Below are 26016 nucleotides of genomic sequence, written 5' to 3'. Positions count from 1 at the left end.
AAGCCCACTAGTGTGCCTTTCTTGTGACAAGATCAGCAAAAGTGAAACAATCTTTGAATATACCTCATCTGTTTAAAAATCCTTTCCAAGACTGATTTCTTTTGGTTACAAAAGCTAGTTCCTGCAAGAGTTTTCTACAATGAGTTTGTTAAACTGCAAAGTCTGTAGACACAGCTCTCCACGAGACTGCCCTTACTTTAGGTAACAGCAACAAGTTTGGGGGTTCCGGGGCAACTCTCACTTCTGACCAGTTGGCTATAAATTCAGGGGTTCCCACAGCCACCCTCAGGTTTGATAATTCACTAAAAAGATTCACAGAACTCACTAAAAGTTCTATATGTATTATCATTTTATTACAGCAAAAAGATACAAATCAGAATCATCCAAACGAAGAGATGTATCAGGTGACATCTGGGAGGGATCCTAATGCAGAGTTCCCATTGTCTTCAGGGATATGTTACCTGTCCAGCGTCAAAGTGTGAAAATAATCAAGGCATGTTGCCAGCCAGGGAAACTCATCCAAGTTTCAGTGGCCAGAGTTTTTGTTGAGGTTTCATGACACAGGCATGATTGATTGAATCATTGTGCATGTGGTTGAACTGAATCTTCGTCACCTCTCTTCCCAAAGGTCAAGCTGACATTACGTGGCTCAAAGCCCCAACCCTCTAATCACATGGTTGGTCTTTCTGGCAGGGCAAGCCCACATCTAAAGCTCTTCACTAATGGAAATTATCAGATGTGATTTGGGGGTCCACAGTGAATAACAAAAATACTCCTATCACTTGGACAATTCTAAGGTTTTAGAAATTAATCTCCCAGGGCCAGGCATGGTGGCTCATGCTTGCAACCCCAGCATTGTGGGAGGCTGAAGTAGGCAGATTGTTTGAGTCCAGGTGTTTGAGACCAGTCCAAGCAACATGGCAAAATGTCATCTCCACAAAAAATACAAACATAAGCTGTGTGTGGTGGTGTGTGCTGGTAGTCCCAGCTACTTGGGAGGCTGAGGTGGGAGGATCACTTGAGCCCAGGAGGCAAAGGTTGGAGTGAGCTGAGATTGTACCACTGCATTCCAGCCTGGGCCCTGTCTCAGAAAAGTGAGACCATGTCTCAAAAAACAAAAACAAACAACAAAATAAAATAAAGGAGGGCCAGGTGAGGTGGCTCATGCCTGTAATCCTAGCCCTAGCACTTTGGGAGGCTGAGGCAGGTGGATCACTTGACCTCAGGAGTTTGAGACCAGCCTGGCCAACATGGTGAAAACCCATTTCTACTAAAAATACAAAAATTAGCCAGGTGCTGTGATGTGTGCCTGTAATCCCAGCTACTTAGGTGGCTGAGGCAGGAGAATCGCTTGAACCCAGGAAGTGGAGGCTGCAGTAAGCCGAGATTGTGCCACTGCACTCCAGCCTGGTGAGATTCTGTTTCAAAAAAAAAAAAAAAAAAGGAAATTCTCTCTCAGGAGCTGGGGACAAAGACCTGCAAAACTGCCAGATTATTTATTATATAGTCCCTGAGTATTGTTTCCATGGAGGGGAATATGATGGGGGATTTTATGTTTCCGGCTGTCTAATCTGTTGTGTTACTCTAAAAAAGGTCACTTAGTGGTTGACCCCAATTAATCAAGAAAGTACTGATTCTTTTTTTTTTTTTTTGGTCAGAGCAAAATAACTTAACTACTGATTTATTACACAGAGTATAAAAGGAAAATAAAGGCACCTACCTGGAAAGGGAATATAAACCCAATAGTTTGATTTTGTGTTTTAGCCAAATTATGAAAAGTTATAGCCAAGCATTAGACTTTTGCCAGGGAGTGATTAAGGAGACAAAACGCATTATTAAGGATAAGGACCTTATAGTATTAAAGTTAACAATCCAAAACTTCAAAGCAACTAGAAAGAAAGAAAATAGCTTGAAAAATAATGAACAAAAGCCTGTTGATGTAAGCATGAAAATCTGTGACTCCAGTCATCTAGGTCTTGTTTCATGAGTCTCTGATGGAAGCTTCAACTTCGTGCAGTCATCTTGATGTGAAAGTCTTGGGTGGACACGCTCTCCTCATGATCTCGTGGTTTCTGGCCCGTAAGGCTTTTTTGTAACTTAAGGATGAGTAAGTTTCTTTACTTGAAAGAAATGGTTCTAAGCATCAACACGCCAGAGTTTTGGTGTAGCGTTAGATATTTACAGTAACTTATATGGGTCCTTTTCCTCAAGGCTCAAGAGACATTTTCTTCTGAGGTCTCTTCCCCAAGATGAAAAATATCAAAACATTATCAAAATAGAAGACAGTGGAATGATTTCTTTAGGGGTAACAGAAAATTAATATATAAGCGTATAGTCGATCATTATCCTGGGAATAGGAGCACTCCAAGGAGACTCCAGGGCTTTTTAATTTGTGCCACAAGGTTATTACAATGTCCCCTGATTGACAAAAAATTGGAACTTAATAACCTGATGCAAACATTTTTTGAAGACAATTATTGTGTCAGTCTTTGTACACAAAAAAAGTATATTTCTAAAGGTATATCACTTAGGGACCAGACAGGAAGCAGAAACCAGATCGGTTTTTTGAACAGGGAAAGTTTAGTATAAAGAATTATTAACTAGCAGGAGATGAGTGAATTCAAAAAGTAGTAAACAAGGACTCTAAAGAATCTGGAAGTAGCAGGTGCAGATAAACAGCTCATCCCTCTAGGCTGAGCTCCTCTCAGCAACCACCACCCCAGAGCTGAGATTCTACTTCTTCAAAGAAGACATGTTTTTTTGTTTTGTTTTGTTTTTGTTTTTGAGACAGTTTCCCTCTTGTCATTCAGGCTGGAGTGCAGTGGAACAATCTCGACTCACTGCCGCCTCTGCCTCCAGGGTTCAAGCGATTCCCCTGCCTCAGCCTCCTGAATAGCTGGGATTACAGGCACATACCACCACACCTGGTTAATTTTTGTATTTTTAGTAGAGACTGGGTTTCACCATGTTAGCCAGGCTTGTCTTGAACTCCTGATCTCAGATGATCTGCCAGCCTCGGCCTCCCAGAGTGTTGGGATTACAGGCGTGAGCCACTGAGCCCCGCCAGAAGTCATATTTACTACAAACACAGCCACACAGTCTGGCAATGGCGAAGACACTTGCTACAGGGGCCTGTAAAAGTGACTCACCATTGCCGGAGGGGATAGGCAGGCAGGACAAGTCTGCAGAAAGGGTTGGCTGTTGCTAGAGGATATAGGTGGCTGGACCCGGACTAAAGTCACCTTGACAAGAGGAACTGTATAGACTGAGGGCACACCTAAAGCTCCTTTGTTAGGCTGTGTATTGAAGACTAAAAATAGAACGCTGGAGCCCAACTGAAGTGTCTTTCCGCAGCTGTGGCCATACAGTGTCACTCCAGCTCCCTCTGCCGATGAACCATAACATTTTATCTGTGGGCAAAAAAATGATCGTAGGGTTCAGCACTGATCATGAATCAGGGCAAAATAGTGTAGATTTGCAATGGAGCGATGACATTAAATTGGTAACTGGCACGCAAGCAGTCACAACCATTAAATAATATTAATAATTTCATTTTTATTCCAAATTTTATAGAATTCTCACACTTTTTTTTTCTTTGAGATGGAGTCTTGCTCTGTCAACTAGGCTGAAGTGCAATCTGTGATCTTGGCTCACTGCAAACTCTGCCTCCCAGGCTCAAGCGATTCTCCTGCCTCAGCCTTCTGAGTAGCTGGAATTACAGGCTCATGCCATTGAGCCCAGCTAATTGTGTTTTTAGTAAAGATGGGGTTTCACCGTGTTGGCCAGGCTGGTCTCAAACTCCTGACCTTAGGTAATCCACTCGCCTTGGCCTCTCAAAATGTTGGGATTACAGGCATAATCCACCATACCCGGCCACACGAAATTAAAGTTCAGAGAATGTCACACATGCCTAATTATGTCTACTATCTTTCTCTTAATTGAAAAAAATCACTTTTTGGTTGAACTGGTGGCTATTTCAGTAAATTCAAAGAAAGTTTTGATTTATAAGAGAACTGTAAGAGAACTTTATAGGCTGGGCACGGTGGCTAACTACACCTGTAATTCCAGCACTTTGGGAGGCCAAGGTGACTGGATCGCTTGAGCTCACGAGTTTGAAACCAGCCTGGGCAACATAGTGAAACCCCATCTCTACTAAAAATACAAAAATTAGCAGATGTGGTGGTGCATGCCTGTAATCCCAGCTACTTGGGAGGCTGAGACAGGAGGATTGCTTGAACCTAGGAGGCGGAGTTTACAGTGAGCTGAGATCGCACCACTGCACTCCAGCCTGGGCAACAAAAGTGAAACTCTGTCTCAAAAAAAAAAATTTTAAGGACAGATAATTTAGCAGTTAAAAATTGTACTATAGCCGGGCGCGGTAGCTCATGCTTGAAATGTCAGCACTTTGGGAGGCCGAGGTAGGCACATTGCTTGAGCCCAAGAGTTTGAGACCAGCCTCAGCAATACGGTGAAACCCTGTCTCTACCTGAAAAACGCAAAAATTAGCTGGGCTTGGGGGTCTGTGCCTGTAGTCCCAGATACTCAGGAGGCTGACGTGGGAGGATAGCTTAGGCCAGGGAGGTCGAGGCTGTGGTGAGCTGAGATTGTGCTGCTGCACTACTGCCTGGGTGACAGAGCAAGACCCTGTCTCAAAAAAAAAAAAAAAAAATCGAGACCATCCTGGTCAAACCCAAACAAAAAAAAAGGTACTAAAAGTACTACAAAGATACAGCAGTTAAAGTAATGTGGTATTGCAATATAGGTAGATCCACTGAACAGAACAGAAAAGAAAATCCAGAAAAACACACACACATATATGACTATTAAACTTTCATTCCACTTTAAAGGTCAATCTTCTCAAGTATATGTGTTTTTTGGTTGGTTTAAGAGAGGATCTGGCTTCATCGCCCCGGCTGTAATGCAGTGGCACAATCATTGCTCACTGCAACCTCCATCTCCAGGGCTCAAGCAGTTCTGCTTCAGCCTCCCAAGTAGCTGGGACTACAGGTGTGCACCACCACACCCAGCTAATGTTTGTATTTTTAGTAGAGACAGGGGTTTTGCCATGTTGGCCATGCTGGTCTTAATCTCCTAGGCTCAAATGATCTGCCCTCCTTGGCCTCCTAAAGTGCTAGGATTTCATATGTGAGCCACCGTGCCCAGCCCAAGTATGTGTTTTAAAAGGAGAGGAATTTTTCTCAGAGTTGCTTCCAAGTTGACCACCACTTCTCTGTCAGTGGTCCCTCAAATCCTTCTGCATTCTTTGGTTGCGCTGGTTACCAACTAAATAAAACTCACTAACTGCGATGTCCTCTTATATCAATGCCGACAACTCCACAAGAGCTTCTATAGACTAAAAGAAGGTAACACGAGGCAGGCTTAGCTTGCTTCATAAATTGGCCCTCTCTCCCATCCACGGCTCCAACTATAAAGCTGTTAGTTGCTCTAAAGAGGAGTTTATAACATGTGAAACTATAGACCAGATGTGACTTTTCGCAAGGTTGGAAGCAAAGGTTCTCAAGAAGTTACACACTGCCCAGGGCTCCACTATAGACTCACTTGGTTCTTAACTTTTCTCTTCAGTCCTTAGATCTCCCCTCCTTTCTGTAACAGTGCTTCCTTTTTTGGAGAGGAAATCCCACCTTCTAACCACCAGGGCTGGTCTCATTATAGGGGACATTCTCCTCTCCAGGAGTATGGTTCTCTAAATTTGGGTCATTTCTTTAAGAACAATAGCTCAGAGCAGCAACAAGGAAGTCTAAGGTGAGCTTTGGGAGGTGAATTCCTGTATTGCAGTCCCACGTGGGCCAATAGCAAATATGGACCTTTTTCAGATCTTCCCACCAGATATAACTGCACCTTTTAATTTTGTTTGGAAGTCTATTGAGTAGGTAACCATTGGATTAGAAATATATACATTTATATCACTTGAGGATAAATACTGGAGAATGTTAGTCTAAACTCATAAGTAGGAAGAGAAACACTTTCCTATTGCCTATAATTTGCAAGAACACCACTACTTATATTGGAGTAATTAGATTGTTATACACACTGATTTTAATGTCTTTCTTCCACCATTGTCCTCATTCCTACTCCTTAATTTTCGCTTTCAAATTATACTCTGTTTAGACCTGCAATGAGTAATGATAAATAGGCTCATTTCTTAACAATAGGCTTATTTAGAGGATGCTACCTTACCTAGAGAATCTTGGCTAGAGCATTTCAATTATTCATTGTAAGGTTATAAGTTAACGTCTTAGGCTTAGCACAATTATCATCTCTAATTTGCGATGGCAGTGGTGGTGTAGAGGTGATTTCATGCTTCTAGTTACATAAAAGTGTCATTTCTAAATGTTACTAAACTTCATTAATAATCAGATAAATGTAAAGTAAAAGGACAATAGAATAACGATATATCACTTTTTCCCTATCAAATTCTAATCTGATAGGCAAAAAGTGATATATCGTTATTCTATTGTCCTTTTAGTTTACATTTATCTGATTAAATATCGAGTATAGAAGGAAGTAGACACTTTCACCCAATGTTATTATTTGTTTAAGTTGATACAACCTTCTTGGAAGGTAACTTGGTCTTATGTTTAAGCAATTAAAATATGTTGTCAAACAGCGACTCCTAAAAAGTTCATTGATTAAAAACTGTTGATTAAGCAAAGTTAAGTGTATTAGATTTTACTGCATTAAGAAAGTGTACCACTTTGACTGAGCCTTAACAGTGTCTCAAAATAGAAAATTAGAACCAATTATTTGTAAGGTTTAAGAGCTTGGGCTAAATGCTTTCAGTGAATGTCAGGAATATGTTTGGGATTGGGCACAGTATATTATACAGTAGTTTGATATTGGTGGGCACAGCAAGTGAATTGTTTTAAAGCATTTCTTTTTTTTTTTTTTTTTTTTTTTGAGACAGGGTGTCACTCTGCCACCTACACTGTAGTTCAGTGGGTCGATCATGGCTCACTGCAGCCTCATTCTGGGTTCCAGTGATCCCCCCAACTCACCCTTCCAAATAGCTGGAACTATAGACATGTGCTACCATGCCGGGTTAATTTTTATATTATTTGTAGAGATGGGATTTCACTATATTGCCCAGGCTAGTCTTCAACTTCTAGCCTCAAGTGATCGCCCCTGCTCAGCTTCCTAAAGTGATGGAATTACAGGCATGAGCCACCATGCCTGCTCTTTACTATCACTTTAAAAAGACAAATACATGAAATATACATGGACAGTGTTTTATTTTTTAAATAAAAGGAATCAGTTAATAAACATCTGAATGACTGGATAAATTATAGGCATTTATAAAATAGATCATAATGCCACCATAGAAAGGTACATTTTTTTCATATTGACATAGAAATGTCTATGCTTACTAAGTAAAGAAAAAGTATAGAATTACAATGCATATGTTACCATTTGTTTGGCTTCAGGCAGTGATGTGCCAGAGCTGGTTCATATGGGCTCTTGAGAGCCACGTGCTCATTTCTTCACAACTGCAGTCAGACTTCATGCTGTTTGTTTAAAAATTGGCCATAGTGCGAGTATTTAAAGCATTTTCATCAAGGAAGTCAGCAAAGACTACAAATCAGGGGAAATTTTTTCCTCCCCCAGAGCTGGTTTACTAGCATGCCACTGGCTTCAAGTAACAGAAAACACGTCTAGCACAGGCTTAAATTCTAGGGCCCTTTATTGCTTACTACAAGGAGATCAGAGGTGGTAGGCAGTTCAGGAAAGGGTCAGCAACTAAATATGTCAGCAGGATCAAGGCTCTTTTTATTCTTATCTCAGTAAATGTGCCCTTACATTTTATTGTTCAGAACTGTTCACATAGCCAACCCTAGGTACAAAAGAGCCTGGGAGAGTCAGTAGCTGATAGCAGGAAACGGTAGTCATGAGTCAAACATGCATCTTCTGGAGTTGTACCTATTACTGCTACAAACAAGTCAGGGTTTATCAGCAAGCGTGGGGTAGGGAATGGATAAACAACTAACAGTGTCTGCTACTAATGTGTATGTGTGTACATGTGAATAAATATAACAATAAATAAATAAATCCTCATTATTTAAAACATATAGCTTCGTACGGTGTCTCATGCCTGTAGTCCCGGTTACTTGGGAGACTGAGATGGAAGAATCACTTGAGGCCAGGCATTTCAGGCCAGTTTAGGTAACATAGTGAGACCATCCCCCATCTGTGAAAAACAGAAGTATGTTTTTTTTGTTTTTGTTTTTGTTTTGAGGCAGAGTCTTGCTCTTGTCACCTAGACTGGAGTGTAGTGGTGTGATCTTGACTCACTGCAACTTCTGCCTCCCAGGTTCAAGCCATTGTTGTGCCTCGGCCTCTGGAGTAACTGGGATTACAGGTGTGCACCAACACACTCAGCTAATTTTTGTATTTTTAGTAGAGACAGGGTTTCTTGATGTTGGCCAGGCTGGTCTTGAACTCCTGGCCTCAAGTGATCCACCCACCTCGGCTTCTCAAAGCGCTGGGATTATAAGTGTGAGACATCTGTGTCTGGCCAAAAATTATGTATTTATTTATACATCAAAATGTCTATAAAGAGGCCACGCGAGGTGGCTCACGCCTGTAATCCTAATACTTTGGTAGGCAGAGGTGGGCGGATCACGAGGTCAAGAGGTGGAAACCATTCTGGCCAACATTGTGAAACCCCGTCTCTACTAAAAATACAAAAGTTAGCTGGGTATGGTGGTGTGCACCCATAGTCCCAGCTACTTGGGAGGCTGAGGCAGGAGAATCACTTGAGCCTGGGAGGCAGAGGTTCCAGTGAGCCAAGATCGTGCCACTTTCTTCCAGCCTGGCGACAGAGTGAGACTCCATCTCAAAAAAAAAAAAAAAAAAAAAGTCTATAAAGAAATTTACTATATAATACATTCTTAAATGTTTTTAGATCTGGGGTAGAGAGGTTGGACTTTGAGAATACTTTACACATTTTTATGCATATGTATTTTTATTTATTTTTTAAAAGAGTTTAAGAGCAGTTTTAGGCTCACAGCAGAATTAAACAGAAAGCACTGAGATTTCCTGTATACGCCCTTCCCCACCACATGCATAGCTTCCCCCATTTTCAGCATCTTCTGCCAGAGTGGTACATTCTTTGCAATACATGAACCATCGTAATCATAATTACCCAAAGTCTGTAGTTTACATTAGGCTTCCCTCTTGGTGTTGTACATTCACGGGTTTAGACAAATTATAATCTACCATTATAGTAGCATATGGAGTAGTTTCACTGGCATAAAAATTGTTTTTGCTCTGCCTATTCATCCCCTTCCCTACCAACTCTTGGCAACGACTGATCTTCTTACTGTCTTCCTAGTTTAATTTTCCAGAATGTCGTACAGGTATACCTTGGAGACTTTGCAGGCTGAGCTCCAAACATTGCAATACAGTAAGTCACACAAATATTTGGATTTCCCAATGCATATAAAAGTTATGTTTACACTATTCTGTAGTCTATTAAGTATGCAATAAGGCTCTGGAAGTGGCTCATGCCTGTAATCCCAGCACTTTGGGACACTAGGGCAGGAGGATCGCTTGAGCCTGGGAGTTCGAGATCAACCTGGGTAATGTGGTAAAACCCCATCTTTACAAAAAATACAAAAATATAGCTGGATATAGTGGCACACACCTGCAGTTCTAGCTACTAAGGAGGATGAGGTGGCAAGATTGCTGAAGCTCAAGAGGTTGAGGCTGCAGTGGGCTGTGAGCATGCCATTGCACTTCAGCCTGGGTGACAGAGCAAGACTCTGTCTCTACAAAAAACGCAAAAATTAGCTGGGTGTGGTGGTGCATATATATAGTCCCAGCTACATGAGAGGCTGAGGTGGGAGGATTGCTTGAGCCTGGAAGGCCAAGGCTGCAGTGAGCCATGATCATGCCACTGCATTCCAGCCTGGGCAACAATGTGAGACCCTACCTCAAAAAACAAAATAAATAAGTTTTAAATTCTTGTCATTTCGACAATGTTCACAGCATCTTCACCAGGAGCGGATTCCATCTCAAAAAAACAGTTTCCTGCTTGCTTCAGCAGCACATATACTAAAGCAGGAACGATATAGATAAGATTAGCATGGTCGCTGAGCAAGGATGATAAGCAAATTTGTAAAGTGTTCCATATTTTTTGACAAATGGGATCTAATTAAACTAAAGCACTTCTGCACAGCAAAATAAATTACCATCAGAGCAAATAGGCGACCTACAGAATGGGAGAAAATTTTTCCAATCTACCCATCTGACAAAGGTCTAATATCCAGAATCTACAAGAGACTTAAATTTACAAGAAAATAAAAGTGGTCATCAAAAAGTGGGCAAAGAACATGAACAGACACTTCTCAAAAGAAGACATTTTATGTAGTCAACAAACATATGAAAAAAAGTTCAAATCACTGATCATTAGAGAAATACACATCAAAACCACAATGAAATACCATCTCACACCAGTCAGAATGGCGATTATTAAAAGGCCAAGAAACAACAAATGCTGGCAAGGCTGTGGAGAAATAGGAATGCTATTACATTGTTGGTGGGAATGTAAATTAGTTCTACCACTGTGGAAGGCAGTGTGGTAATTCCTCAAGGATCTAGAACCAGAAATTCCTTTTGGCTGAGTAGTGCCATTGCTGGGTATATACCCCAAGGAATATAAATCATTCTATTATAAAGATACATGCACATGTATGTTTATTGCAGCACGATTCACAAAAGCGAAGACATGGAATCAACCCTAATACCCATCAATAATAGACTGAATTTAAAAAGCGTGGTACATATACACTATGGAATGCTATGCAGCCGTAAAAAGGAATGAGTTCATGTCCTTTGCAGGGACATGGTTGAAGCTGGAAGCTATCATCCTCAGCAAACTAACATAGCAACAAAAACCAAACACTGCATTTTCCCACTCATAAGTGGTAGCTGAACAACGAGAACACATGGACACAAGGAGGGGAAAACACACACACTGGGACCTGCTGGGGGGCACGGAGCGCATCAGGACAAATAGCTAATGCATGTGGGGCTTAATACCTAGGTGATGAATCTGTATGTTCTGCACATGTATCCCAGAACCTAACATAAAATAAAAAAAAAAGGAAATCACCTTCTTTGCTTATTCATAAGAAGAAACTCCTCATTTGTTTAAGTTTTATGACGAGACTGAAACAGTTCAGTCACATCTTATAGGCATCACTTTTTTTTTTTGAGGAGATAAACCAATTTTATTGTCTATTATGTTATACAAAAATCTACAAATAATAGATTTGTATAGAAAAAATGGTAATAAATGAGAGTGTAAAACATATCATTTAAATTTGGTATTTTTTCCCCACGATATTAGGATGATAATCATTTCAAAGTATGTGTCTAGCTTCAGAGTCGGATTTGTTCAATGGCCAAAGCCTGCCATAAAACTATGACTTCCAGTGTCTGTCTGCTCTACTGGCTCTTGACAAATCTTTTGAGGTCTTCAAGAAAAGTAGTGTACCCCTGGTGCTCCAGGGCTGTGCTGAGCTCCACCAACTCATCTGCAAAAGTATTGTCTAGCCCTCGGTCCACAAGGAAATCCATTAGGTGGTCATATAAGGCCCAGTTCAGGGACTCTGTGTTGAGTGTATAATTAGTAACCTTCCATTCAGAGTCGCTGTGGACTGAAAGCTAACTTCCCTGATAGAGAAGATGTCACTCTCAGCCTGATCCTCTTGTCCAATCTCATCTTCTGGATGACAGTCTAGCACAAGGGCCTTCTTGCCTTCATTCTTTATAACTTCAACCATGAAATTAGGAGTTGATGTCAATTCAGGCTCCTGTTCTTCAACCTTCTGCCCTTGCGAGGTTTCCTTCTCACCATCAAATGTTGGTGGGATGCTGTTGTTAATGTTGAAAGTGACAGTGATTTTTCCCGTGGCAACTTTCCGCACTAATTTAGCTTCTGTCCCATTCAGTTCCAGCTCCCAACCTCCAGACATCTTAGGGAGGGTTTTATGCCTCTGGATTTTTCTTTCTTCCTTAATTTCATCACTCAGGAAATCAACAAAAGCTTTATCTCCTTTGGTGTGCTGCGCGCTGCAGCCACAGCCACACGCGCAGGGCCCATGAGGCCACAGGAGGCCCGGCGCTCAGGCATCACTTCTAATTATAGTCCCCTTGCTGTTTCTACCACCTCTGCAGTAGAAATTAAAGAATTAATTCTCAACTGAAGAATTAAACCTCTGAAAGTCATCTATGAGGGTTGGTATCAACTTTTTTCAAACTTCTGTTAATGTTGACATTTTAGCTGGGTGCAGTGACTCATGCCTGTAATCTCAGCATTTCGGTACGCTGAGATGGGAGGATCACTTGAGCCCAGGAGTTTGAGACCAGTCTGGGCAATATATGAGAGTTTGTCTCTAAAAATATTAAAAAACAATTAGCCAGGTGTGGTAGTGTGGTGTGTTCCTGCAATCCTAGCGACTGGGGAGGCTGAGGAAGGAGAATTGCTTGAGTCCAGGAGTTTTAGGCTGTAGTGAGCCATGATCATGCCACTGCACATCAACCTGGGCCACTGCACTTCAACCTGGGCCACTCTCTCTCTCTCTCTCTCTTTTTTTTTTTTTTTTTTTGAGACAGAGCTGTCTCACTCTGTTGCCCAGGCTGGAGTGCAATGGTACAATCTTGGCTCACTGCAACCTCCACCTCCCAGGATCAAACCATTCTCCTGCCTCAGCCTCCCAAGTCACTGGGACTACAGGCATGTGCCATCACGCCACGCTAATTTTTGTATGTTTAGTAGAGACTTTTTCACCATGTTGGGTAGGCTGGTCTTGAACTCTTGACTTCAAGTGATCTGTCCACCTCTGCCCCAAGACCTTATCTCTTAAAAAAAAAAAAAAAAAAAAAAAGCTGACATTTTGATCTCTTCCCTGGCATCTAGAATGGTAAATTTTTCCCAGAAAGTTTTCAATTTACTTTGCCTAGATCCATTAGAAGAAGAATCACTATATATTGCAGCACAGTCTTATGAAATTTCTTTCTGTTTTTTTTTTTTTGAGATGGAGTCTTGCTCTGTTTACCAGGCTGGAGTACAGTGACACAACCTGAGCTCACTGCAACCTCTGCGTCCCAGGTTCAAGCGATTCTCCTGCATCAGCCTTCTGAATAGCTGGGATTATAAGCAATGCACCACCACGCCCAGCTTATTTTTGTATATTTGGTAGAGATGGGGTTTCACCATGTTGGCCAGGCTGGTCTCAAACTCCTGACCTCAAGTGATCCACCCACCTCGGCCCCCGAAAGTGTTGGGATTACAGGCATGAGCTACTGCTCCTGGCTGAAATATAGTTCTTAAATAATAAAACTTGAAAGTCAAAAGTCTTCATTGACTCATGCAGAATGGATGCTGTGTTAGCAGGCATGAAAACAATATCAATCTCCTGGTACGTAATCATCAGAGCTCTTGGTTGACCAAGTGCACTGTCAATGAACAATAATATTTTGAAAGTAATTTTGTTTTCTGAGCAGTAGGTCTCTACAGTAGGCTTAAAATACTCTGTAAACATGCCATAAAGAGATATACTGTCATCCAAGCTTTGTTGTTTCATTAATAAAGCACAGGCAGAATAGATTAGCATAATTTTTCAAGGTGCTAGGATTTTTGGAATGGTAAATAAGCACTGGCTTTATCGTAAATCTTAAATGACCACCTGCGGCGGTCCCAAACAAGAGTCAGCCTGTTCTTGGAAGCTCTGAAGCCAGGCATTCACTTCACCTCTGTAGGAATCATCTTCCGATAGAAGGCTGTTTTCTGTACGTTAGAAATCTGATGTTTAGTATAGTCATCTTCATCAATGATTTTAGCTAGATCTTCTGGATAGCTTGTTGCAGCTTCTACATCAGCACTGTTGCTTTACCTTGCACTGGTATGTTACAAAGAAAACTTCTTTTTTAAAACTCATGAACCCATCTGCTAGCTTCCATCTTTTCTTCTGCAGCTTCTTCACCTCTCTCAGCCTTCACAGAATTTAAGAGTTAGGGTCTTACTCTGAATTAAGCTTCGGCCTAATTCAGGGAATGTTGCTGGTTTGATCTTCTACCTACACACTATAACTTTCTTCGTATCAGTAATAAGGCTGTTCCATGTTCTTATAATTTGTGTGTTCACTGGAGTAGCAGTTTTAGTTATTTATTTATTTATTTTTGAGATGGAGTCTCAACCCTGTCACACAGGCTAGACTCAAACTCCTTGCCTCCCATCTTAGCCTCCCAAAGTGCTGGCGTTTTCCTGCCTTACCCTCCCAAAGTGCTGGGATTACAGGCTTGAGCCACCACACCTGGTGGTGGTTCTAATTTCCTTCAAGAACTTTTCCTTTGCATTAACATCTTGGCTACCATTTGACACAATAGTCCTAGCTTTCAGCCTGTCTTGGATTTTGACATGCCTTCCTCACTAAGCTTAATCATTTCTAGCTTTTGATTTAAAGTGGGAAGGTATGAGTCTTTCTTTCACTTTAACACTTAGAATTAGAAGTCATTGTAGGGCTACTAATTGGCCTGAGTTCAATATTGTTATGTCTCAGGGACTAGGGAGGTATGAGGAGAGGATGGGGAATGGCTGGCTAGTAGAGCAGTCAGAACACATATGCCATTTATTGATTAAGATTTCTGTCTTATATGAGCGTAATTTATGGTACCTCAAAACAAATACGATAGTAACATTGAAGATCACTGATCACAAAATTACCATTAATATATATAATTGTAATAGAAAAATGGAAATATTAGGAAAATTACCAAAATGTGACACAGAGACAAGAAGTGAGCACAGGCTGTTGGAAAAATGACACTGATAGTCATGTTCGATACAGGGTTACCACAAACCTCCGCTTTGTAAAAAAAAAAGTAGTATCTTTAAAGTGAAGTGCAATAAAATGAGATATGCCTATAGGTGGAATTATACAGTATGTAGGCTTTTCTGACTTGCTTAATACACACTTAACTAGTTAACTTTCCTCCATGTCTTTCATGTCTTTTCTTTTTTTTTTTAGACAAGTTCTCACTCTGTCACTCAGGTTGGAGTGCAGTGGTGCAATCTTAGCTCACTGCAGCCTTGACCTTCTGTGTTCAAGCAATTCTCATGGCTCAGACTCCTGAGTAGCTGGGACTATAGGCACACACCACCATGCTCAGCTAATTTTTTGTACTTTTAGGAGACATGGGGTTTCACCATGTTGGCCAGGCTGGTCTTGAACTCCTGGCCTCAGATGATCTGTCCACCTCAGCTTCCCAAAGTGCTGGGATTACAGGCGTGAGCCACCATGCCCAGGCTTCTCCATGTGTCTTCTCATGGCTTGATAGCTCCTTTCTTTTTAGTGCTCAATAGAATTCTGTTGGCTAGATGTATCACAGTTTATTTATCCACTCACCTACTAAAGGGCATCTTGGTTACTGCCAAGTTGTCAGTTATAAATAAGGCTGCTGTAAACATTTATGTGCAGGTTTTTGTATGGATATGTTTTCTACTCTTTTGGGTAAATGCTAATGAATGTGATTTCTGGATCATATGGTAAGCGTATGTTTAGTTTTGTCAGAAATTGCCCAACTTGTTTCCAAAGTGATTATACCGTTTTGCGTACTCATCTGTAATGAATGAGGGTTCCTGTTGCCCCACATCTTTGTCAGCATTTGGTGTTGTCAGAGTTTTGGATTTTGGCCATTTAAATAGGGGTGTGGTAACATCTCATTGTTATTTTAATTTACATTTCCCTAATTACATGTGATCATGTGATATGCAGCTTATTTTCATATCTTTTTTTTTTTTGAGAGAGGGTCCCACTCTGCTGCTCAGCCTGGAATGCAATGGCCTGATTATGGCTCACTGCAGCTTCAATCTCCTAGGCTCAAGCAATCCTCCTACCTCAGCCTCCCAAGTAGCTGGCACTACAGGCATGCACCATCATGCTCAGTGAATTTTAAAATTTTTTGTTCAGATGAAGTCTCAGTATGGTGCTCAGGCTGGTTTCAAACTTCTGGCTTCAAGCAACCTTCCTGCCTCAGACTTCTAAGTGCTGGGATTATAGGTGTGAGTCGCCACACCTGGCCCTGTATATCTTTTTTGGTGAGGTATCTATTAAAGTCTGGCCCGTGTTTTAATTGGGTTGTTTTCTAATTGCTGAATTTTGAGAGTTCTTTGTATATTTTGGAACATTGGTGGTGATTTTTACTGTTATGTAATTATTATTTATTCTGTTTTGTTTTAGAGATAGTCTTCCTCTGCTACCAAGACTGGAGTGCAGTGGCATTATCACAGCTCACTACAGCCTCAAATACCTGGCCTCAAGTGATCTTCCTTGTGAGCCTCTTGAGTAGGTAGGACTGCAGGTGTGCACCACCATGCCTGGCTAATTTTTAAATTTTCTGTAGAGATGGGGTCTTGCTATGCTGCCCAGGCTGGTCTTAAACTTCTGGCCTCAAGCTATCCTCCCACCTCAGCCTTCCAAACAGCTAGGATTGCAGGCATGAGCCATAGTGCCTGGCTGCCCCAGTTTTTTTTTATCTGACCATGTATTATTAGAGCAAATGATAAAGATATTTGCATTTTTTGAAAAAAATTAATGTTGTCTTAGTCCATGCTGTGTTGCTATAACAGAATTCCCAAAACTGGATGACTTATAATGAACAGAAATGTACTGTACACGTCTAGAGGATGGGAAGTCCAAGACGGGGGGTCCACATCTGATGAATGTCTTCTTGCTGCATCATCCCATGGCAGAAGGGCAAAGACAGGGTGTGTGTGTGTGTGTGTGTGTGTGTTGTGGGGATGGAGAGAGAGAGAATGAGAGAGAGACGGGGGAGGACTCACCCCTTTTATAAGAAACTTGCTCCTTTGTAACCAAACCCACTCGTGAGATAGCAGCATTAATCTATTAATGAGGGCAAAGCCCGCCTGTCCTAATCACCTCTCATTAGGCTCTACCTCCCAGCATTGTGACATTCACAACTAAGTTTCCAATACCTGCTTTTTGGGGTACACATTCAAACCACAGCAAATGGGAAACCGCTTAGTATAGTGTTTGGCGCGTATTATATGTTTAATAACGTTATTTGTCCGAGAGTGGTGGTTCATGCCTATAATCCCAGCACTTTGGGAGGCTGAGGTGGGCAGATCACTTGAGATCAGCCTGGGCAACATAATGAAACCCTGTCTCTGAAAATAAAAATACATATATAAATTTTAAAAACAAACACAAAATAATGTTATCTGGACTTAAATCTTGTATATTAACCTATGTATCTTAATACTTTTAATACAAGCTCATGCCTACCTCTTATTATATTTATTCCCAAACATTTTGTGTTTTCTATTGCCAATGTAAGAATGAGAAGGAAGATTTATTGCGAGATCAGAGAAAGCAAGGCTAGAAAGGCGGGTTAGGGCCCTTGATGGACAGTAGAAAGTTTGGGTTTTATCCAGGCAGCAATTGAGAAGCCACCAAAAGAATTAATCAGTATGGTAACATAATCAGAGTTATGCTTTAGAAGGATTATTTCCATTTTAGTATATAGAAGGAGCATAGGACTAGAGCCACTGAGAGTAACAATTACGGCAAGGTCTTTCCGTTCTACGAATTGATACCAAGGAAGCATAATAATCAAGAACCTGGTGTTTAAGCCTTCTTGGGGAGGTTACGGAAGGGTCAAAAGGATGTGGCTCATGTGGTCCTTTAAAACTGAGTCTCACATATGTACAGTTTATTACACTCCCCTAGTGTCATAAAGATACATGTGTTCCTAGGCCTGCTTTTGATTATTTTCTAGATTTTGATCCTCTCCTCTTATATATGCCAGTTTAAAAATGCCCTAGATGTCAATGGTCAACTTCTAAAAATGTTGAGAATTTGCACAGAAGGAGAAGGTGAGTGACTTGCATTGGACCACAAGAAAGGTCCTGATTACAAGTGTCTCAATAGGAAGCAATAAGGAACCTGACAAATGAAGCTACTTAGTAGTAACTAGGCACAGAAAGGGGACAGGAGGTTTAGAGAAAAAGTAGGAATCATGCTTGCAGGAAGTGAAAGCTTGAGAGAGAAAGATGCAAAAACAATTTGTAGGGTTTTTCTTACCTGGGTGTCTAGGAGATCAGAAGTTTTATAAACAGGTAGAAGAGTAGTTTAGAGACTCCCATGAGAAATTAAAAAGATAATTAAAATTTAGTTATATTACATTAAGTATTGCCAGAAATTAGAGTGTCACTGTTCAAACAGGAGTTAAAAATTCAAAACTAGAGCTCAGGAGAGGTCAGAGATGGATATAAAGAGTTGAATATTGGGGACATGGAGTTCATACTTGCCGGAATGGATGACATCACTGAGGCTGCTTATCTGGTACAAATGATGGGAAGGATGAGGGCAGAAACTGAGAAAATATCACTTTGAGTGAGGGGCAGGAAGGGAAGAATGGTTTCCTGAGCAGCAGCAGAAAGTTCAGACAGTTGGAGAGCTGTGGAGTATAGAGTCTCACCTATGTTGAAGAGACATCTGAAGAGCAACCTGTGTCAGCAAAGTCAAGGAGTCTGAGATTTGGTAACGAGGTAATTACTGACTTTGCAAGCTGTTGGTAGAATGGTGGGGATGAATGAATCTAATCATATCTCAAAAGGATTGGTAGAAAGACGAGGGAGAAATGTGATGTTGAGCCCAAAAGAAAAGAGGGTAGAACATCTCTTTATATAGCTTTTCTCAAGTAGTAGCAGCATGTTAAGCAAACAAAAGACAACAGAGAATTGACCTTGTATCTACTAGAAAAACGGAAAATCTCTGCGCATTTTCGAATGGTCTGATTTATTGTGTAATTATTATATTTTTTCAGCTTAAGACCCTTCATTAGCTTCATTGCTTGATAAACTCCTAAGTATGATGTAGAAATTCTTCTGTGATCTGGGTTCTGCATATTTCTCTAGCCTCATTGCTCACACCTCCTTCTTTGTAAACACAGCTTTTTCCAGCTTTTCAAATGTCTCATGCTGGTTCTTGTGCTGGCGTTTGCAGCTTCCACGTCTTCCATCTAGTTTCTTGATAGCTTCATGAATCTTTATCTTCTCCGACTAAACTCAAAGTTCTTTTTCTATGAATCCTTTCTGGGTGTTCAGGGTTGATGTCATCATTCCCCTGTAATTTCTATCACGTAGCTCCATGTTGGGTACATAGTCTGTATTATATAAATGCTGAATGAACAAATAAATGAAAGTGCAAGTCTTCACATCACATCCATTTTTCATTTCAAAAACATACAATATACTATACAGCATTTATTCTTTCCATACAATATTCACTTTTGTGATTTTGTTAAAACACATAAAATTTTAAGTAGCTCCAGCTACTCAGGAGGCTGAGGCAGGAAGATGGCTTGAGCCCTGGAGGTTGAGGCTGCAGTGAGGCTTGATTGTGCCACTATACTCCAGCCTGGGCAACAGAGCACCACCCTGTTTCAAAAAAAAAAAAAAAGAAAAGAAAAAAAAAGAAAATTAAAAAATATTATTTAAAGCTTATAACATAAAAGTTCTAATCTCATTAGTCTATTGTAATTTTCCATTTCATTTCTAAACGTTAGACTGGGCTGTTTTTTCCCTTTATTTCCTTTGGAGCAATCATCCTCTTTATGTTTCTAGTAAAAACAATCAGGGACTGGCCTCCGTTTTAGATCTAAATGACTAAAATTAAACCAATTAAGGTTTCAGTGCTACAAGAATCAAGGAGGTTTTAACCTCGTGTTTGCATTTATGACCATTGGCTCTCCCAAGGGAGAGAGGAGGAACGACGGTCTCTACACCTGGTTTCAGGGTGATGACAATCAACATGGAACGAGTTTAGAAAACAAGGCTCGTTTTGCATTAACGACCTTTTTGTGCAGAGGAGGTAGGTGGCGAAGATAAAAATATTCAATCAAATCCCGCCAATTTGCATTGTTCTCTGGGGATAGGCTTTCAAAAGTTAAGGAACAAAAGAGGCTTTGGTTTTCCAATCTCCCTGAGGCGGCAGCAGATTGTGAGGCAGCCAACGGGAGAAACCGAAGTATGCATTATCAATAACAGGACGGAGAGCGTGTGTGTGCGTGTGTGTGACAGAGATCAGAAGCGAGGAAAGAGATATGCAACACACACGCTACGGCTCCGAGGCGTTTTCTGCGATGTGCCTGGTTATGTAACGTTGATAATGAAAGACGCAGCAACAGCATCAATGCATTCTTCCGACCTGCTCGCCCCCCTAAGCTGGGATACAATGGGGACGGGAGGAGGGGACACGAAGCCCTGTTCAGGCAGACAGCTGTCCAGACAGAGGTAAACCAGGCAGTTGGGCAGAACCCGAGCCCAGAGAATTTCTCCCCAGGCCCCGGCACAGCCCACCGTGGCTGTGGCTCTAAAGATGGACAGAACCAGTTTCAAAATGCAGGATCTGGGATCCGACCTCTTAGGTTTTTATTCAGCAGGCCGGGAAAACGGGTTAGAAGCTGGAAATCTGCATTTCCCCTCGGCTCTGGCGACTGAGACAGGAAAGCGGGCACCTCGCGCTAAAAAGCCACAGCCGCCCGTGCGCACAGGACATCCTCGCGCGGGTACTGGGAGCTGCTGGGGCAGGAGCACGCGCGGTCGCGAGCCCGCCGCTCCTCAGCAACGGGCGCATGCGCCTGTTCTCCCCTCACCGAAGGCGCGCTGCTTGGCGGGCGGTCTCCTCCAATCCGAGCCAGCGTTCTCGGCGTCTGTATCCCGGAGCTGCGGGCGGCGGGAGGAAAAGGGCGGGGGGAGCCTGAGTTGGGCTGACCTCTGAAAGTCTGGGAAGGTGTGCGAGAGCCCCGAGTGTTTTCAGCTCCGGAAGTGGCAGTTGTAAACTTCACCTCCCGGGGGGCCTGTCCCCTCCTGTCCTCCTTTGCTCTTTGTCCCCCTCCTCTCGGGTCCTAGAGTCCGTCGTGTTCCAACAGTTTTTGCTCTTACCCCTGCGGGGTGCCTGGGCCTTCTACCCCTGAGACTTGGAGCGGCCCCTGGGGTCTTGGGTGTGCGGCGTAGATCACGCGAGGCCCCTGAGGTAACCGCAGCGTGTCGGGGCTTCGAGGCGGACGACTTGGGAGGGAGGTGTTGAGACAGTAGGGACCCCTGAGTGAGTTTGGGGCGGCCCTGGAGCTGTCCCTATTGCCCTTGGGGCACGCCTCCAGCTCCCTGTGCTGGGTCTCCCCGCCCACCTAGAGGAAGATCTCGGTGGAGCGGCGTAGCCAGAGATCGCTGCCGCTGTACCAGAGCGCCGGGTAGGGACCGGAGGGAAGGCAGAGGGCTGGGACTTGGAGCTTCTTAGGGTTACAATTGCGGGACGCTTTCCTTCCCGATAATCGGTAAGCGCCCTCGAGGATATGGACCACTTCTTTCTGCCCCCCTCCCCTTTTTAAATGCGGGCCACATAGTAGACACTCTACCGATGTTTGGTAAACGAGAATGAGTTGTGCTAGACTGTCACCTGCAGCTTCTGCCTACCCTCCAGGACTCTGAGAGACTTAGGAGAGTCAGCTGTGCGTTTTCCCTCAGTTGTAAATTTTCTGCAGAAGTGGAGCCGACTTTTTGAATTTTTTGAATTCTATTATGATATTGATCCTAGGAAAATACATATTTATTTCATGTATATGTTGTATGTATTTTATGTATAAAATAAATACGTCTTTATTTATTAGAAAGAGTTGGTATCTAGCTATTTTGAATACATGACATACCGATGTTTTATGGTTTTCATAATCTTGGAGAAAAGAACGTATGTTTTTGTCACTTGTTTTATTTAACAGCTAGTGCCTACTCTTAACAATAGTAGAGCAGGAGATGAACATGGTTTTACATAAAATGCAGAGGAAACAAAGGCAGTGCAACCTGCTATGAGGAAAGATGAAGGACTTAGTTTGTAGGTTTCTGTATTAGTCTTGGCTCAACCATTTTTGAGCTGCGTCCCCCCAGGCAAATCACCTAACCTTCCTCTGCATTAGGTTCCTGATGTGTCAGATAAGGAGGATGGACTTAGTCTCTAGAGTCTCATTTGATTCTAAAACGTTTTGATTGTTTCAGTCCCGTTGTTTTGGGCTAAGAAGCAAACTTTCCTCTTCAAGGTGGATTATGTAAGTATACTGAGGGACACTTCCAACATAGATGTGGTTACTAATGAAGACAGACAGCATTGTGAAAGAGGATGGACTTAGCCAGATGTGGATTTGAATTCTCATTTTCCAACTGAATGTTTTTACAGAAATTACTCAACATCTCCAAGCCTCAGTTTTCTCATCTGTGAAATGTGCATAATAATCTCATGGAGGTGTTTGGATTAAATGAGATCAGGAATACTGATCTCAGTATCTGGCATATAGTAAGTGGCTCAGCAATAGGAGTTGCTATCTTTTCATCCACCCATCCCTCGTTTTTCCTCTGATCTGTGAAGACACACTGAAAGATTAGTACATTTGGGAGGACCAACTGAAGGACTCAGATGTGAGGTAGAAAAATTTTGTACCAGTAGTGGCTCCGAAATCTAAAGTAGATTTGCCTTTTGGGCTGATACTTCCTCTCAGGATTGCAGGATCATTGATCCCTTGGCTTCAGTTACCCTTATATCTATTTTTAAAAAAGCTTCTCATTGATGAATGATATACATAACATCCCATCATCTATTTTAGTAGTAATGATGAGATTTGTTCAACTCCACTACCAAGAGAAGATTAATCTATTAATATATTAACATAAAAAGCTAATTTGAACTTTGCCTTTCTTTATCCATCACTGCTGCTGGATGACCTGGTTTTGGTCTAAACCTGTGAAGGTGCTATCTGGATTGAGAACCCAATGAAGGTCTGAGTAATCTTTTGTTGAGAAGGCCATGACTTGTCAGTTTGGATGTGGAGAAAAATGATGTTTTTAAGAAATCTCCAACAAAGACCAGAAATGATTCCCTGAAAAGTGAGGCCTTACATGCTCCCTGGCTGGGATGAACAGTGTCTTCAGGGCCAATAGCAAGGCCACAGCAGAGCTTTGGAGTCAGCTAACTTGAGTGTAAATCCTGACCCTGTCACTAGAGATGTGACTTTGGGCAGGTGACTGAGTATCTTTAAGCCCTGGTTTAAGTATGGATATTAACATTATCTTCCCCTTCGGGTTGGTGTAGAGTGAAATGAGATAATATGTAGAAAGTTTTTAGCACAATGCCTGGAGAAGGGACTTTTCTGACAGTTGGAATGATGACAGCAGGGAATGACTTTGTGCCATACAGTCGGTTCACAGGTAATGATCAATTGGATAGTTTCTAATGGAAAATAATATTTAGAGTTAAACAAATATTGAAGAAGAGAAATTCTGATTTTGATTGCATGTCATAAGGAATTTTTAATTACTCACATAGTTTCGCCAAATTGTATATTTTAACTTTGTGGAGTTTCACAGGCAAGTTTCAAGTAAAGCTAGAAATGAATACTATTTAAAGGCATTGTAATTCTTTAACTTAGCTTCCTATTCCATTGAGATTTTCATTACTGTACTGTAAACCTAGTTGACTGTCCTCATCATTCCTTGCCTTTTCACCTGGTGAGAAAGAGGAAGGAGATTTTACTAAACCTTCTCTGCCATGCTTGATTGCATGGGAGTCCCATCATAGTTCAAATTCAGCCACTGACCATATCAACTTTGGTCCATCATTGATTTAGTCTTCCTAAAACAAACATAGAAGTAAATCCTTGTTCTCTATGTGATCAGAAGCTGATATCAGCGAGGAAGATGAAAAACATTCAAAAAAAGACTTGATGAAAGACACACAGGCAGAGCTGGTCTGGGAACCCATTTTCCTGTCTTACCTGTCTGTTACTCAACTTTTTTTCACTTTAGGTCCAAGATGCTGTCTGCAATTCTTTGCGCTGTGGCCTCTTCCATAGGCATTTTACAGCAAGGCACTTTGTTTCTTTAAGGCCAGTAGGAGATTGTTTGTCATTCAGTCTGCTAATATAAAAGTCTTACATAATGTCATGTAATCATGGGAGTGGTATTCCTTCATCTTTGCTGTATTCTATAGGTTATAGATCAATGAGCTAGAAGTAGATGAAACTTGGTCCTGAGCTATGGAAGATGTTCTCTCTCTAGAGGACCATTCATATTTGAAAATGTTAGGTGCCAAAATAATGCACTGAAGTATGATGATTCACTTTAAATTAGCCTTATTGAAACAACTTTATTAAAGTTTGGTAACTTCCTCTTCTGACACTTCTCTGCCCAATATATAAAAACATGATTAAGGCCCTAACTATCTGAAATTATTTTCCTAAGAGTTAAATAGAGGTCTGTTTATGCCTGTTGTGCCGCATGTATATGTGTGTATTTAAGCTTTTCCACAAAACAGAAACATTTCATGTGCCTGCTTTTGTGCCTTGGACATTACTTTTAAGTACAGAAGGGTCCATTCCTTCCAGGTTCTAACTCTTTCATTCTGAAGGCAGTTTTCCAGGGGTCTGACCTTCAGGAGCATGGTGATAAGGTGACAAGATTTTGGGACAGTATCTGAAAAGCTTGATAGAGACTCCCTAGTGCCCTCCACTTAATAGCTGAATGGCTTTTGGGCAAGACAGTTGAGGAGCTCTGAATCAGATGAGTTTTCTTTTTTCTTTTTCTTTCTTTTTTTTTTTTTTTAGAGGAAGAAAGAAAGAAAGAAAGAGAATAAAAAAAAAGAAAGAAAAAAGAATGAAGGAGAAGAAGAAAGAGGAAGAGGAAGAGGGAAAGAGAACAGGGGTGTTGCTTTATTGCCCAGGCTAGAATGCAGTCTAAAAATGGGTATGCCTGTAATTGTGTTTAATAATAGAGACATTAAAAAAAATGAGGGAAGAAAATAATTAACAAGCAGCCAACCAATATTTCATTTAAATCTATAAATAGGTGTGATGTGGTACTGATAAGAGTGTATATTTTGTGTATTTAAAGTGGAGAGTTCTATAAATGTTAATTAAGTCTACTTGTTCCGGATCTGAGTTCAAGTCCTGGATATTGATGTTAACTTTCCAAGTCTCTTTATAAGTCTTATATATCTGGGTATTCCTGTATTGGGTGCATATATATTTAGGATCTTTAGCTCTTCTTGTTACATTGATCCTTTTATTATGTAATATCCTTCTTTGTTTCTTTTGATCGTTGTTGCTTTAAAGTCTATTTTATCAGCAAAAATTGCAACTCCTGCTTTCTATTTATTTATTTTTGCTCTCCATTTGGTTGGTAAATTTTTCTCCATCCCTTTGTTTTGAGTCTTTGTGTATCCTTGCATGTGAGATGGATCTGGATGTAGCATACCAATGGGTCTTGGCTTTTTTTGCCTGTCTGTGTCTTTGGATTGGGGGATTTAGTCGATTTAAATTGAGAATTAATAACAATATATGTGAGTTTGATACTGCCATTTAATGTTAGCTGGCTGTTTTGCCCATTAGTTGATGCAAGTTCTTAATTATGTTGATGTTCTTTATTTTTTGGTATTTTTTAGAAAGGCTGATACTGGTTGTTCCTTTCTATTTGTAGTGGTTCTTTCAGAAGCTCTTGTAAAGCAGGCCTGGTGGTGATGAAATCTCTTGAGCGCTTGCTTGTTCACAAAAGATTTTATTTTTCTTTCGCTTATGAATCTTAGTTTGGCTGGATGTAAAGTTCTGGGTTGAAAGTTCTTTTCTTTAAGGATGTTGAATATTGGTCCCCACTCTCTTCTGTCTTGTAGGGTTGCTGCTGAGAGATCTGCTGTGAGTCTGATAGGCTTCCCTTTATGGGTAACCTGACCTTTCTCTCTGGCTGCCCTCAGTATTTTCTCTTTCATTTCAACCCTGGTGAATCTGGCGATAATGTGCCTTGAGGTTGGTCTTCTTGAGGAATATCTTTGTGGTGTTCTCTGTATTTCCTGGACTTGAATATTGGCCTGCCTTGCTAGGTTGGGAAAGTTTTCCTGAATAATATCCTGAAGCGTATTTTCCAGCTTGGATTGA

General features: G+C 41.3%; 1 protein-coding gene, 1 non-coding gene and 1 pseudogene across 8 annotated transcripts in view; 2 read left to right on the top strand and 1 right to left on the bottom strand.

The window, feature by feature from the left end:
• The first annotated feature begins 10051 nt into the window (after positions 1-10051).
• On the top strand, positions 10052-10154 carry LOC116566186. Its single transcript, XR_004275784.1, has one exon. It is a non-coding gene; the product is annotated as a U6 spliceosomal RNA (small nuclear RNA).
• A 1078-nt stretch (positions 10155-11232) lies between these two features.
• LOC116566066 lies at positions 11233-19065 on the bottom strand (annotated as a pseudogene). The gene is made up of 2 exons (XR_004275711.1): positions 18975-19065; positions 11233-12145 (listed from the first exon to the last, which is right to left on the bottom strand). The product of XR_004275711.1 is annotated as a complement component 1 Q subcomponent-binding protein, mitochondrial pseudogene (transcript).
• Positions 19066-20240: 1175 nt separating this feature from the next.
• CCDC171 (coiled-coil domain containing 171) overlaps positions 20241-26016 on the top strand; it is a 394070-nt gene continuing 388294 nt past the window's right edge. For 4 of the 6 annotated variants that reach the window (XM_032300135.1, XM_032300140.1, XM_032300138.1 and 1 more), the window contains exon 1: positions 20765-21080. The gene's annotated coding sequence lies outside the window, so the exon portion shown is untranslated. Of the gene's footprint in view, positions 20339-20763; positions 21081-26016 lie in introns of those variants that run through there. The other 2 variants (XM_032300136.1, XM_032300142.1) reach the window with 2 other exon arrangements.

This window comes from Sapajus apella, unplaced genomic scaffold (genome assembly GCF_009761245.1).
Source record: "Sapajus apella isolate SASKATOON/1434 unplaced genomic scaffold, GSC_monkey_1.0 scaffold42, whole genome shotgun sequence".
In the NCBI taxonomy this organism is placed as follows: Eukaryota; Metazoa; Chordata; class Mammalia; order Primates; family Cebidae; genus Sapajus; species Sapajus apella.
Note: the sequence above shows the minus strand (reverse complement) of the source record. Positions and strands in the feature narration are given on the sequence as shown.